The sequence below is a fragment of the Gadus macrocephalus genome, chromosome 4 (genome assembly GCF_031168955.1).
Source record: "Gadus macrocephalus chromosome 4, ASM3116895v1".
Classification (NCBI taxonomy): domain Eukaryota; kingdom Metazoa; phylum Chordata; class Actinopteri; order Gadiformes; family Gadidae; genus Gadus; species Gadus macrocephalus.
The window spans coordinates 29,261,373-29,273,872 of record NC_082385.1 but is presented as its reverse complement, the minus strand read 5'-3'; positions in this window follow the sequence as shown (position 1 = coordinate 29,273,872).

Here is a 12,500-nt window from a genome sequence, read left to right as displayed (position 1 = left end):
TATCAATATGAGGATCTTTCAGCGTTTGATGGAGCGGTACAATGTCAAACATTTCTCTACATCTAATGAGACCAAGGCCAGTATAGTGGAACGCTTCAACAGGACTCTGAAAACCCGTATGTGGAGATATTTAACAGCTGCCAACTCCAAACGATATGTGGATAATCTACACTACAGGATATGGTCCATGCTTATAACCATTCATACCATAGATCGATAAAAATGACCCCGGTCAGCGTTGATAAAGATAATGAGAAAACAGTGTTTAACACGCTATACAAAACCACTCACGAGCCGATGGTGGTGTTTAGATACGATGTTGGTGACACGGTTAGAATTTCAAAAGTCAGAGCTACATTTCGAAAGGGGTATGAGCAGACATTTACAGATGAATATTTTGTAATATCGCAGCGCATAGCAAGGTGTCCTCCAGTCTATAAGCTGCAAGACTATGCAGGTGTCCCTGTCCATGGAACATTTTATGAGAAAGAGCTACAAAAAGTTATAGTGTCTAAAAACAAGGTGTATAAAATAGAAAAGATTATAGATAGAAAAAGGGAGGGGTCTAAGAATCTGATATATGTCAAATGGCTGGGGTGGCCGGAGGCATTCAATTCATGGATAGCTGAAAAGACACTAGTCGATGCATAAAGAGACATACAATCCATTATAACCAGAGTGTACGATGGATAAGGAGGTGTCTGGGGGTTTCTATGTGACTCTGGCGAGTAATGCATCGGCAGGGATCTACCCACAAAATAAGATATGGAATTTTAGAACTAAATTAGCAAAAGCTATACACACCAAGCAGCCCTATGAAGTAGGCCTAATTGAAGCTCAGTACCCATGCAGCTGGCATAGTTTTCCTACCGAGGACGCTACGATGACCGTTCACGATAGTAAAACGGGTCATAGGACATCATGTCTATTAGTCGGTGGGCTTTATGAGAGTATCGGATCGTTGTTACTACAAATCAACAAGACTTGGGCCAAACATGATCCTGGCGGTAGAGCCATACTACATCATGAAGGTATTAGAAACCGTGTTTATGTAGAAGGAGACGACCACATATCTATCGTCTTTAGAGGAAAACTGGCTGCTATGCTGGGTTTCGATGCTGGGGTCAAGCATGCAGCTCATAAAACGTATGCAGCATACGCCCCCCATCCCACCGATATTCATGGTGGGTGTTACAACATGTTCATATATAGCGACATTGTCGACCATCAGCTGGTCGGAGATAGTTATGTCCCCCTGCTAAGGAGTATTAATATAACCGACACCCGCAGGAGACACTGCATTCACATGTTCGACAAGCCGCATTACGTACACGTAGCCCGAGACCCTCTTGGAGATATTGAAATCGATCTAAAGTCTGACCAGAATACAAATATAAAATTCACATATGGTAAAGTGATACTCAAGCTGCATTTTAGACCTGTAAAACAGTAGAATTCATAGCACCATCTATAGGGATGAGGGGGTATAGACCGCCTTACGACGAGAACAAATATGTTCAGTATTATTTAAACCAAGCAGGGAGTGGGCTACCTGGCTATGAGGGCAGCAGCACACAATATGGAGCTGGTATCGGAGGGATGTTCCGTAGTCTCTTTAGAATGGCTATACCGCTATTTAGGCGTGGGGTTAGCATAGCAAAGCCTCATCTGAAGACTGCTGCTAAACATATTATAGGCGACGTTATGACCAACATAGCCCATGCTGCATCTACGCCCAAACAGCAGGGGTCAGGCATGAGGGTATATGCCAGAAGAGCAACAAAGTATCCTCCTATAGGTTGTGGGTGTACCCGTGCACCGGCACGACGCCGTAAACAGAATAAAAGATTGGCATCTATCAAAAAGAGACCCAAACCTAAAAGGGTCAGGAAGGCGGCAACCCGTCGTTTTAGAGGGGCAGCTAACGATATATTCATCTAGTATAACAATGGCGCTGCTACATAACATGTCAGACGAATGCATTAAGAGTGAACTGGACCTCTTCTCCCTGCCGATGACGCAGACTTCGATAGAAAAAAGTACATATATTGAAATACCCCCACTATCGGCGCTAACAGATGGTGGACCCATAGAGTTCTTTGTATCGGCCAGTAGCGAAGACTATATTGATCTAAACAATACGTATTTACACCTGAGGATCAAGATTACTAATGCTGATGGAACAGACTTGGCTCTGGCAGCACCCGTGGGACTGATTAACTATCCAGGATGCACATTATTCTCCCAAGTAGATATTACACTGGGTGATAGGCTTATCACCCAGTCGTCAAACACCTATCCGTACAGAGGCATAATAGAATGTCTGCTAAACTATGGAAACGGAACATTAGACACCCAATTTGGCTGTGGTCTATTCCAGAAAGACACACACGGACATATGGACGAGATTCTTCCCGGAGGCCTCAATCTAGGCTTAACGACAAGGAGTGAATATACGGGGCAAAGTCGTATAGTGGAGCTGATATCCCCTATACACGTCGATATGTTTTTTCAGGAGAAACTGTTGATTAACGGAGTTGATCTCCGCATGAGATTCATTAGAGCAAAAAATAATTTCTGTCTCATGTCCGATGGTGCTGTGGAATACCGTGTCTCTATAGTGTCTGCAAATGTTTTCATTAAAAAGGTATCGGTAGCACCAGGCGTCAAGCTGGCACATGCCCGTGCGTTAAACCAAGCCAACGTTAAATACCCTGTTGATAGGGTATGTCTAAAGAATGTATCCATCGCTGCGGGCAGCCGTATATGCACACAGGATAATCTATTTCTAGGACAAATACCCAAGATGGTTATTATAGGTTTTGTGAATAACGAAGCATTCACAGGGAGCTATGCCAGGAATCCTTTCAGCTTCCAGCATTTCGGCATGGAGTTCTTATCCCTATATTGCGACGGTCAAGCATACCCCTCTAAACCCTTTCAGCCTGACTTTAGAAATGGCCTCTATACACGAGAATATTTCCAGCTCATTCAGGCTACAGGTCGACAGCTCAAAGATAGAGAAATAGCCATTAAAATCATAAGGAATTCGGGGACGGGTATGCATTATTTTGTTTCAACCTTGAGGCAGATGAGGGCTGTGGACAACATGTATCGCTAGTCAGAACAGGGAATGTAAGGCTAGAGGCACGATTCAGAGCAGCATTGGCTACAACGGTCAATTTGATATGCTATGCAGTTTATGATTCTGTTATAGAAATATCAAATAGACGGCAGGTGCTATTGGACTATTACTGAAAAAGGTGGTGCGATATGAATACTATAGAGCTAACAGCTGTGTGTCAGAAAATGGCACACCAGGCATATTTTCTTGGTGCGTTACCGTGTAATCACCTACCCCGGGAAATTCATCAGAGGCCTGCAATGGTGGTGGTCAACACCGAACCTTCACACATGTCCGGGGCACATTGGCTGGCTGTATATATTACGGCTGAGAGCCAGGGCTTCTTTTTCGACTCCTACGGCAACCCTCCCTCATACTCTGAGTTTCCTGAGACCATACAGCGTTTTCTCGATCAGCACTGTATAGACGTTGTTCATTCTACACAACAGGTCCAGGATCCGTCAAGTACCGCATGCGGGCAGCATTGTGTTTTTTTCTTGTTTAATATGCAAAAAGGGGTATCCTATCAAAAGTTTTTGAAAATGTATGGAGATAATTTACCCCGTAATGATGAAAAGGTTTATGACTTTGTTAACCGTGTACAACCTAATGTCTGTAATGAACATGATATGATGTGTGTGCAGTCATGTGTATGCGGATGTAACATGTAGCATGTGTTGTTGTTGTTGTTATGGTTGTTTTCTGTATTGATAATAAAAATACAATAATTTGATTACAGTTTAGTCGTACTGTTTTCTTTTATTTTTACGGATAACACATACATTTAGATACATAATTTAAAATGGTATCCACTCGGTCATATGCATTCCAGGGGAAGTAATAGATGACAATGGCTGCTTGCGCTTCCTCCTTTTAACAGACGAGACAGGCAAAGATGCCGTCGCATTGTCGTCCGTAGTGACGGGGCTATGCTTATACATGTCTACAGTTTGTCTGAGCTGTTTATTAGGGATAGCCGATAGTGGTATATTATTACTGGCTAAAGATTTCAGAAATACATTCCATCCCTGTGGTCTGACAGATTCGACAACATGATAAGGGGCGGTAACATTCTTTAACAGATCAAACATATGGGACCCCTTAATAGTTTCGCCTTGTAATATGATCTCCCCCTTGTCCGTCCATGAAACATTTTTAGATTTCTTTAAAGAGTCCAGGATATGTCTGGTATTGCTCTTGCTTCTGACGGGTATATGTTTCATTATATCCTTATAAATATGATCGTCGGTGCCATCATCGCCATCAACACCATGCGGTGCCGCCATAGGCGTATGAACTGGGTCCCCCTCAGCAAGTGACAGAGTTAATTCTCCATGTTCGCGCTGCCCTTGCTTTACCAGGGATAGATAGCGCTGCAGGACCGCTCCGTACCTAGCAGCTTTTTCATATAGGTCTGTATTGGGAGTGTTCAACACCATCGCAATTGCCTTATCCAGCTCATTTTCAGCAGTCTGTCTAACAGAATCCCTGGGTTGGGTATGCTTTAAGGCATCGAGTTGATGTTGAGGAACTAGATACATCTTATGCGTATGATCCATTATAATCACCCTCCTCTTGAGAACAGGCTTGTAAACAACGGTATGGCCACAGACAGCAGGGGTAGGAGAAATCCACCGGTCTGATTGATTAGTCTTTTCTTTCTAGATATTAGTACATTTTTATTGGCGAGTATTCTGAGGTCCTTCTTTCGTCTACGCAATTTCGTATGCTGGCGTGGAGTCAGAGGTATTTTGCCTTGTAAAATGTTCAAGGCTATTTCACACAGCGAGTTGATAAAGTCGGCGTTGGCTGTCCTGAGGATAACTTTACGATGGGCCGGAGGGGCGCTATATAGTTGCTTAAAGGTCCCATGACATGCTATTTTATGTATTCTTTAATATAGGTATTAGTGGGCAACTAACACAGTATTCAAAGACGTTCCCTAAATTCAGCCGTGGTGCAGAGTTACAGCCACTCCGAGCCAGTCGCACATTGAGCTTCCCCCAAATGCGCTGTTTCGGTGGGCGTGTCAAGGAGGAGGGTGGGGGTGTGGCCCTGAGCAGCTTGCAGCCACCATGCGCTCTGTTTACAGTGGATGTATCGCAATGGCGAGCCGCACACAGCCTTTAGCCGTGTTCTGTAAATATTCTAGAACACACGGGAGTCCTGGAGCTCTATATCTAAATATGATCATATAGCCTACACAGATATCTATATCATATAATATATATTATCACGGCCAAAAGCTGTGTGAGCCGATATTATGAATCTCAAACGACCGCGTTGGGTTCTCCGACGTTCCTGGTTCTTCAACGTCCACATCAATGTGAATACACACACTGTAACGCAAGTGTTTCTTGTCGGTTCTTTGACGTGTCTTGTATTTCCACAACGAGACTGTCGTGGGGGTTATCTGAGCCATGGTTGAGAAGGAATTGGGGGAAAGGAACTTTGATTTGACTCGCTGAAGTAGCCTACATGAACTGCGACATGCCGCCGGTTGCCGCGAGGCACCATCGCCCGGCAGCGGGCAGCCGGCAGCAGGCAGCGCGCGGTTCAGTCGACTTCAGGTTGATGTGAAAGTGGAAGAACCAGAGACGTCGCAGAACCCGACAAAGTCGTTTGTGATTCATAATATCGTCTGGAGGCGCACACAATATGTTATATGATATAGATATCTATGTATATGATATTATTTAGATATAGAGCTCCAGGACTGTAACGCAAGTGTTGTACACTTCCTTGTTTTTTGGATAACCGTTCTGCTGTTGGTGTGACGTCGGACTCTCGTATCTGGTATTTCTACAACGAGACTCGTATTGGGGGTTATCTCAGCCAAGGTTGAGAATGAATTGGGGGAAGGGACTTTGGCTTTGACTCCCTCAAGAACATGAACCACGACAAGGAGGAGAAAGGGATCTTTGCCGGGCAGCGCTTATGCACCTCCGCCGGTGGTCCCTCAGCGGGGCTCAAGCGGGAGACATTCGCCGCCAACAATCCCTTTCTCCTCCATGTCGTGGTTCATGTTCTTGAGGGAGTCAAAGCCAAAGTTCCTTCCCCCCATTCATTCTCAACCTTGGCTGAGATAACCCCCAATACGAGTCTCGTTGTAGAAATACCAGACGTGTTATGCGCCATCACACCAACAGCAGAACGGTTATCCAAATAACAAGGAAGTGTACAACACTTGCGTTACAGTCCTGGAGCTCTATATCTAAATAATATCATATGATACATAGATATCTATATCATATAACATATTGTGTGCGCCTCCAGACGATATTATGAATCACAAACGACTTTGTCGGGTTCTGCGACGTCTCTGGTTCTTCCACATCAACCTGAAGTCGACTGAACCGCGCGCTGCCTGCGGCCGGCTGCCTGCTGCCGGGCGATGGTGCCTCGCGGCAACCGGCGGCATGTCGCAGTTCATGTACTTCAGCGAGTCAAACCAAAGTTCCTTTCCCCCAATTCCTTCTCAACCATGGCTTAGATAACCCCCGCGACAGTCTCGTTGTGGAAATACAAGACACGTCAAAGAACCGACAAGAAACACTTGCGTTACAGTGTGTGTACGGTCGAGTCTCATTGGCGGGCCAACGTCTCTGGGCGGGCCAGGCAGAGTAAGGGGAGGAGCTGAGATTCCTCATGACGTCATGAGCACAGATTTCCAAATCAGCGCGCTTGAGCCTCCGTTTTTTCAAAGGCGAGCAGAACAGCTAGTGCTCGTTTTACACCAAACGCAAGTTTTAGCCACTGGGGGACCATAGGCAGGCTAGGGGAACTCATATTTATTTTAGAAAACCTCATAAATTGAGATTTTCATGTCATGGGACCTTTAAGACGCTCACGATTTCTACTTATACGTGCGGACATGGTCTTTTGGGCGAATCACTTTGGCTCTCTGAGTGTATACAACATGCCGGTCTGACAATATAGCTGTTCTAAGTCTCATGTTGTCTGGGGTCATGGCTTTAAAGTCTACAAGCAGATAGCCGTAAGGCATGTCGGTAGCATCGTTAAAGGCTTCTAGAAAATATTTTGTCTTGCATGGAAACATCTGTTTGGCTATCAACATAATCTGATATTTGTCACGAGGGTTCTTAAACAAAACCATGTAATTGGTATTTAGACTAATCGTACGACTGGTTTTACCCTGCATAAATAAATTCTGGACCAGATACATACAACTGAGATTACGATGGTGTACATATTTGGTAAAAACGTATTGAACCTCTATATTATTGCATGCATCGTTCATCAAGTCGTCAATAATGAGCAGATTTCTAGTATGGACTGGTAAGATTGCATCATCACATAGAGATTTGGGGATCCCTTCTACAAAGTGAATGTTCCTTATTTTAAGCAAATCATCATATATGGGCTGCCAGCATGAATAAACATATACTATATTTTCAATCTTTTCTGAGAATAACCGATCCATATTTTCAATGACTGTTTTGACAAAGTAGGTTTTGCCGCTGTTTGAAGGTCCCGATACTACCATGCTGAACGGGTGTTGAAGTCTAGGGTCGAACGTAGTGTGTACAGCAGCCATCTCTGCGGTCTGTGTGCATCCCCTCTGATGGACGGATGTATTGTGACCATAGAACCGTGAAACATTCTTTATTAACACCGACATGATTATTAGCACAGTCATTCATCATTAATACGTGATGCATAAAAAAAAAGTATATACAGATACAATATGAATACCCCCCAAAATACAGAAATGATCAAAATAAAAAAAAGATGAAAGAAGAGAACATGGAGAATTAACTCTGTCACTTGCTGAGGGGGGCCCAGTTCATACGCCTATGGCGGCACCGCATGGTGTTGATGGCGATGATGGCACCGACGATCATATTTATAAGGATATAATGAGACATATACCCGTCAGAAGCAAGAGCAATACCAGACATATCCTGGACTCTTTAAAGAAATCTAAAAATGTTTCATGGACGGACAAGGGGGAGATCATATTACAAGGCGAAACTATTAAGGGGTCCCATATGTTTGATCTGTTAAAGAATGTTACCGCCCCTTATCATGTTGTCGAATCTGTCAGACCACAGGGATGGAATGTATTTCTGAAATCTTTAGCCAGTAATAATATACCACTATCGGCTATCCCTAATAAACAGCTCAGACAAACTGTAGACATGTATAAGCATAGCCCCGTCACTACGGACGACAATGCGACGGCATCTATGCCTGTCTCGTCTGTTAAAAGGAGGAAGCGCAAGCAGCCATTGTCATCTATTACTTCCCCTGGAATGCATATGACCGAGTGGATACCATTTTAAATTATGTATCTAAATGTATGTGTTATCCGTAAAAATAAAAGAAAACAGTACGACTAAACTGTAATCAAATTATTGTATTTTTATTATCAATACAGAAAACAACCATAACAACAACAACAACACATGCTACATGTTACATCCGCATACACATGACTGCACACACATCATATCATGTTCATTACAGACATTAGGTTGTACACGGTTAACAAAGTCATAAACCTTTTCATCATTACGGGGTAAATTATCTCCATACATTTTCAAAAACTTTTGATAGGATACCCCTTTTTGCATATTAAACAAGAAAAAAACACAATGCTGCCCGCATGCGGTACTTGACGGATCCTGGACCTGTTGTGTAGAATGAACAACGTCTATACAGTGCTGATCGAGAAAACGCTGTATGGTCTCAGGAAACTCAGAGTATGAGGGAGGGTTGCCGTAGGAGTCGAAAAAGAAGCCCTGGCTCTCAGCCGTAATATATACAGCCAGCCAATGTGCCCCGGACATGTGTGAAGGTTCGGTGTTGACCACCACCATTGCAGGCCTCTGATGAATTTCCCGGGGTAGGTGATTACACGGTAACGCACCAAGAAAATATGCCTGGTGTGCCATTTTCTGACACACAGCTGTTAGCTCTATAGTATTCATATCGCACCACCTTTTTCAGTAATAGTCCAATAGCACCTGCCGTCTATTTGATATTTCTATAACAGAATCATAAACTGCATAGCATATCAAATTGACCGTTGTAGCCAATGCTGCTCTGAATCGTGCCTCTAGCCTCAAATTCCCTGTTCTGACTAGCGATACATGTTGTCCACAGCCCTCATCTGCCTCAAGGTTGAAACAAAATAATGCATACCCGTCCCCGAATTCCTTATGATTAATGGCTATTTCTCTATCTTTGAGCTGTCGACCTGTAGCCTGAATGAGCTGGAAATATTCTCGTGTATAGAGGCCATTTCTAAAGTCAGGCTGAAAGGGTTTAGAGGGGTATGCTTGACCGTCGCAATATAGGGATAAGAACTCCATGCCGAAATGCTGGAAGCTGAAAGGATTCCTGGCATAGCTCCCTGTGAATGCTTCGTTATTCACAAAACCTATAATAACCATCTTGGGTATTTGTCCTAGAAATAGATTATCCTGTGTGCATATACGGCTGCCCGCAGCGATGGATACATTCTTTAGACATACCCTATCAACAGGGTATTTAACGTTGGCTTGGTTTAACGCACGGGCATGTGCCAGCTTGACGCCTGGTGCTACCGATACCTTTTTAATGAAAACATTTGCAGACACTATAGAGACACGGTATTCCACAGCACCATCGGACATGAGACAGAAATTATTTTTTGCTCTAATGAATCTCATGCGGAGATCAACTCCGTTAATCAACAGTTTCTCCTGAAAAAACATATCGACGTGTATAGGGGATATCAGCTCCACTATACGACTTTGCCCCGTATATTCACTCCTTGTCGTTAAGCCTAGATTGAGGCCTCCGGGAAGAATCTCGTCCATATGTCCGTGTGTGTCTTTCTGGAATAGACCACAGCCAAATTGGGTGTCTAATGTTCCGTTTCCATAGTTTAGCAGACATTCTATTATGCCTCTGTACGGATAGGTGTTTGACGACTGGGTGATAAGCCTATCACCCAGTGTAATATCTACTTGGGAGAATAATGTGCATCCTGGATAGTTAATCAGTCCCACGGGTGCTGCCAGAGCCAAGTCTGTTCCATCAGCATTAGTAATCTTGATCCTCAGGTGTAAATACGTATTGTTTAGATCAATATAGTCTTCGCTACTGGCCGATACAAAGAACTCTATGGGTCCACCATCTGTTAGCGCCGATAGTGGGGGTATTTCAATATATGTACTTTTTTCTATCGAAGTCTGCGTCATCGGCAGGGAGAAGAGGTCCAGTTCACTCTTAATGCATTCGTCTGACATGTTATGTAGCAGCGCCATTGTTATACTAGATGAATATATCGTTAGCTGCCCCTCTAAAACGACGGGTTGCCGCCTTCCTGACCCTTTTAGGTTTGGGTCTCTTTTTGATAGATGCCAATCTTTTATTCTGTTTACGGCGTCGTGCCGGTGCACGGGTACGCCCACAACCTATAGGAGGATACTTTGTTGCTCTTCTGGCATATACCCTCATGCCTGACCCCTGCTGTTTGGGCGTAGATGCAGCATGGGCTATGTTGGTCATAACGTTGCCTATAATATGTTTAGCAGCAGTCTTCAGATGAGGCTTTGCTATGCTAACCCCACGCCTAAATAGCGGTATAGCCATTCTAAAGAGACTACGGCACATCCCTCCGATACCAGCTCCATATTGTGTGCTGCTGCCCTCATAGCCAGGTAGCCCACTCCCTGCTTGGTTTAAATAATACTGAACATATTTGTTCTCGTCGTAAGGCGGTCTATACCCCCTCATCCCTATAGATGGTGCTATGAATTCTACTGTTTTACAGGTCTAAAATGCAGCTTGAGTATCACTTTACCATATGTGAATTTTATATTTGTATTCTGGTCAGACTTTAGATCGATTTCAATATCTCCAAGAGGGTCTCGGGCTACGTGTACGTAATGCGGCTTGTCGAACATGTGAATGCAGTGTCTCCTGCGGGTGTCGGTTATATTAATACTCCTTAGCAGGGGGACATAACTATCTCCGACCAGCTGATGGTCGACAATGTCGCTATATATGAACATGTTGTAACACCCACCATGAATATCGGTGGGATGGGGGGCGTATGCTGCATACGTTTTATGAGCTGCATGCTTGACCCCAGCATCGAAACCCAGCATAGCAGCCAGTTTTCCTCTAAAGACGATAGATATGTGGTCGTCTCCTTCTACATAAACACGGTTTCTAATACCTTCATGATGTAGTATGGCTCTACCGCCAGGATCATGTTTGGCCCAAGTCTTGTTGATTTGTAGTAACAACGATCCGATACTCTCATAAAGCCCACCGACTAATAGACATGATGTCCTATGACCCGTTTTACTATCGTGAACGGTCATCGTAGCGTCCTCGGTAGGAAAACTATGCCAGCTGCATGGGTACTGAGCTTCAATTAGGCCTACTTCATAGGGCTGCTTGGTGTGTATAGCTTTTGCTAATTTAGTTCTAAAATTCCATATCTTATTTTGTGGGTAGATCCCTGCCGAAGGATTACTCGCCAGAGTCACATAGAAACCCCCAGACACCTCCTTATCCATCGTACACTCTGGTTATAATGGATTGTATGTCTCTTTATGCATCGACTAGTGTCTTTTCAGCTATCCATGAATTGAATGCCTCCGGCCACCCCAGCCATTTGACATATATCAGATTCTTAGACCCCTCCCTTTTTCTATCTATAATCTTTTCTATTTTATACACCTTGTTTTTAGACACTATAACTTTTTGTAGCTCTTTCTCATAAAATGTTCCATGGACAGGGACACCTGCATAGTCTTGCAGCTTATAGACTGGAGGACACCTTGCTATGCGCTGCGATATTACAAAATATTCATCTGTAAATGTCTGCTCATACCCCTTTCGAAATGTAGCTCTGACTTTTGAAATTCTAACCGTGTCACCAACATCGTATCTAAACACCACCATCGGCTCGTGAGTGGTTTTGTATAGCGTGTTAAACACTGTTTTCTCATTATCTTTATCAACGCTGACCGGGGTCATTTTTATCGATCTATGGTATGAATGGTTATAAGCATGGACCATATCCTGTAGATTATCCACATATCGTTTGGAGTTGGCAGCTGTTAAATATCTCCACATACGGGTTTTCAGAGTCCTGTTGAAGCGTTCCACTATACTGGCCTTGGTCTCATTAGATGTAGAGAAATGTTTGACATTGTACCGCTCCATCAAACGCTGAAAGATCCTCATATTGATAAAATAAAGTTAATCCAAATACACTATATTAGATGAGAAATACTAAACTATCTTAATAGTATCATGATATCACCTAATATATTGTCAATGTGAACCACCGTCCGTATCTTCACTATGATAGTTCTACCATCGGTGGAACCCACTACTTTTTAGCCCC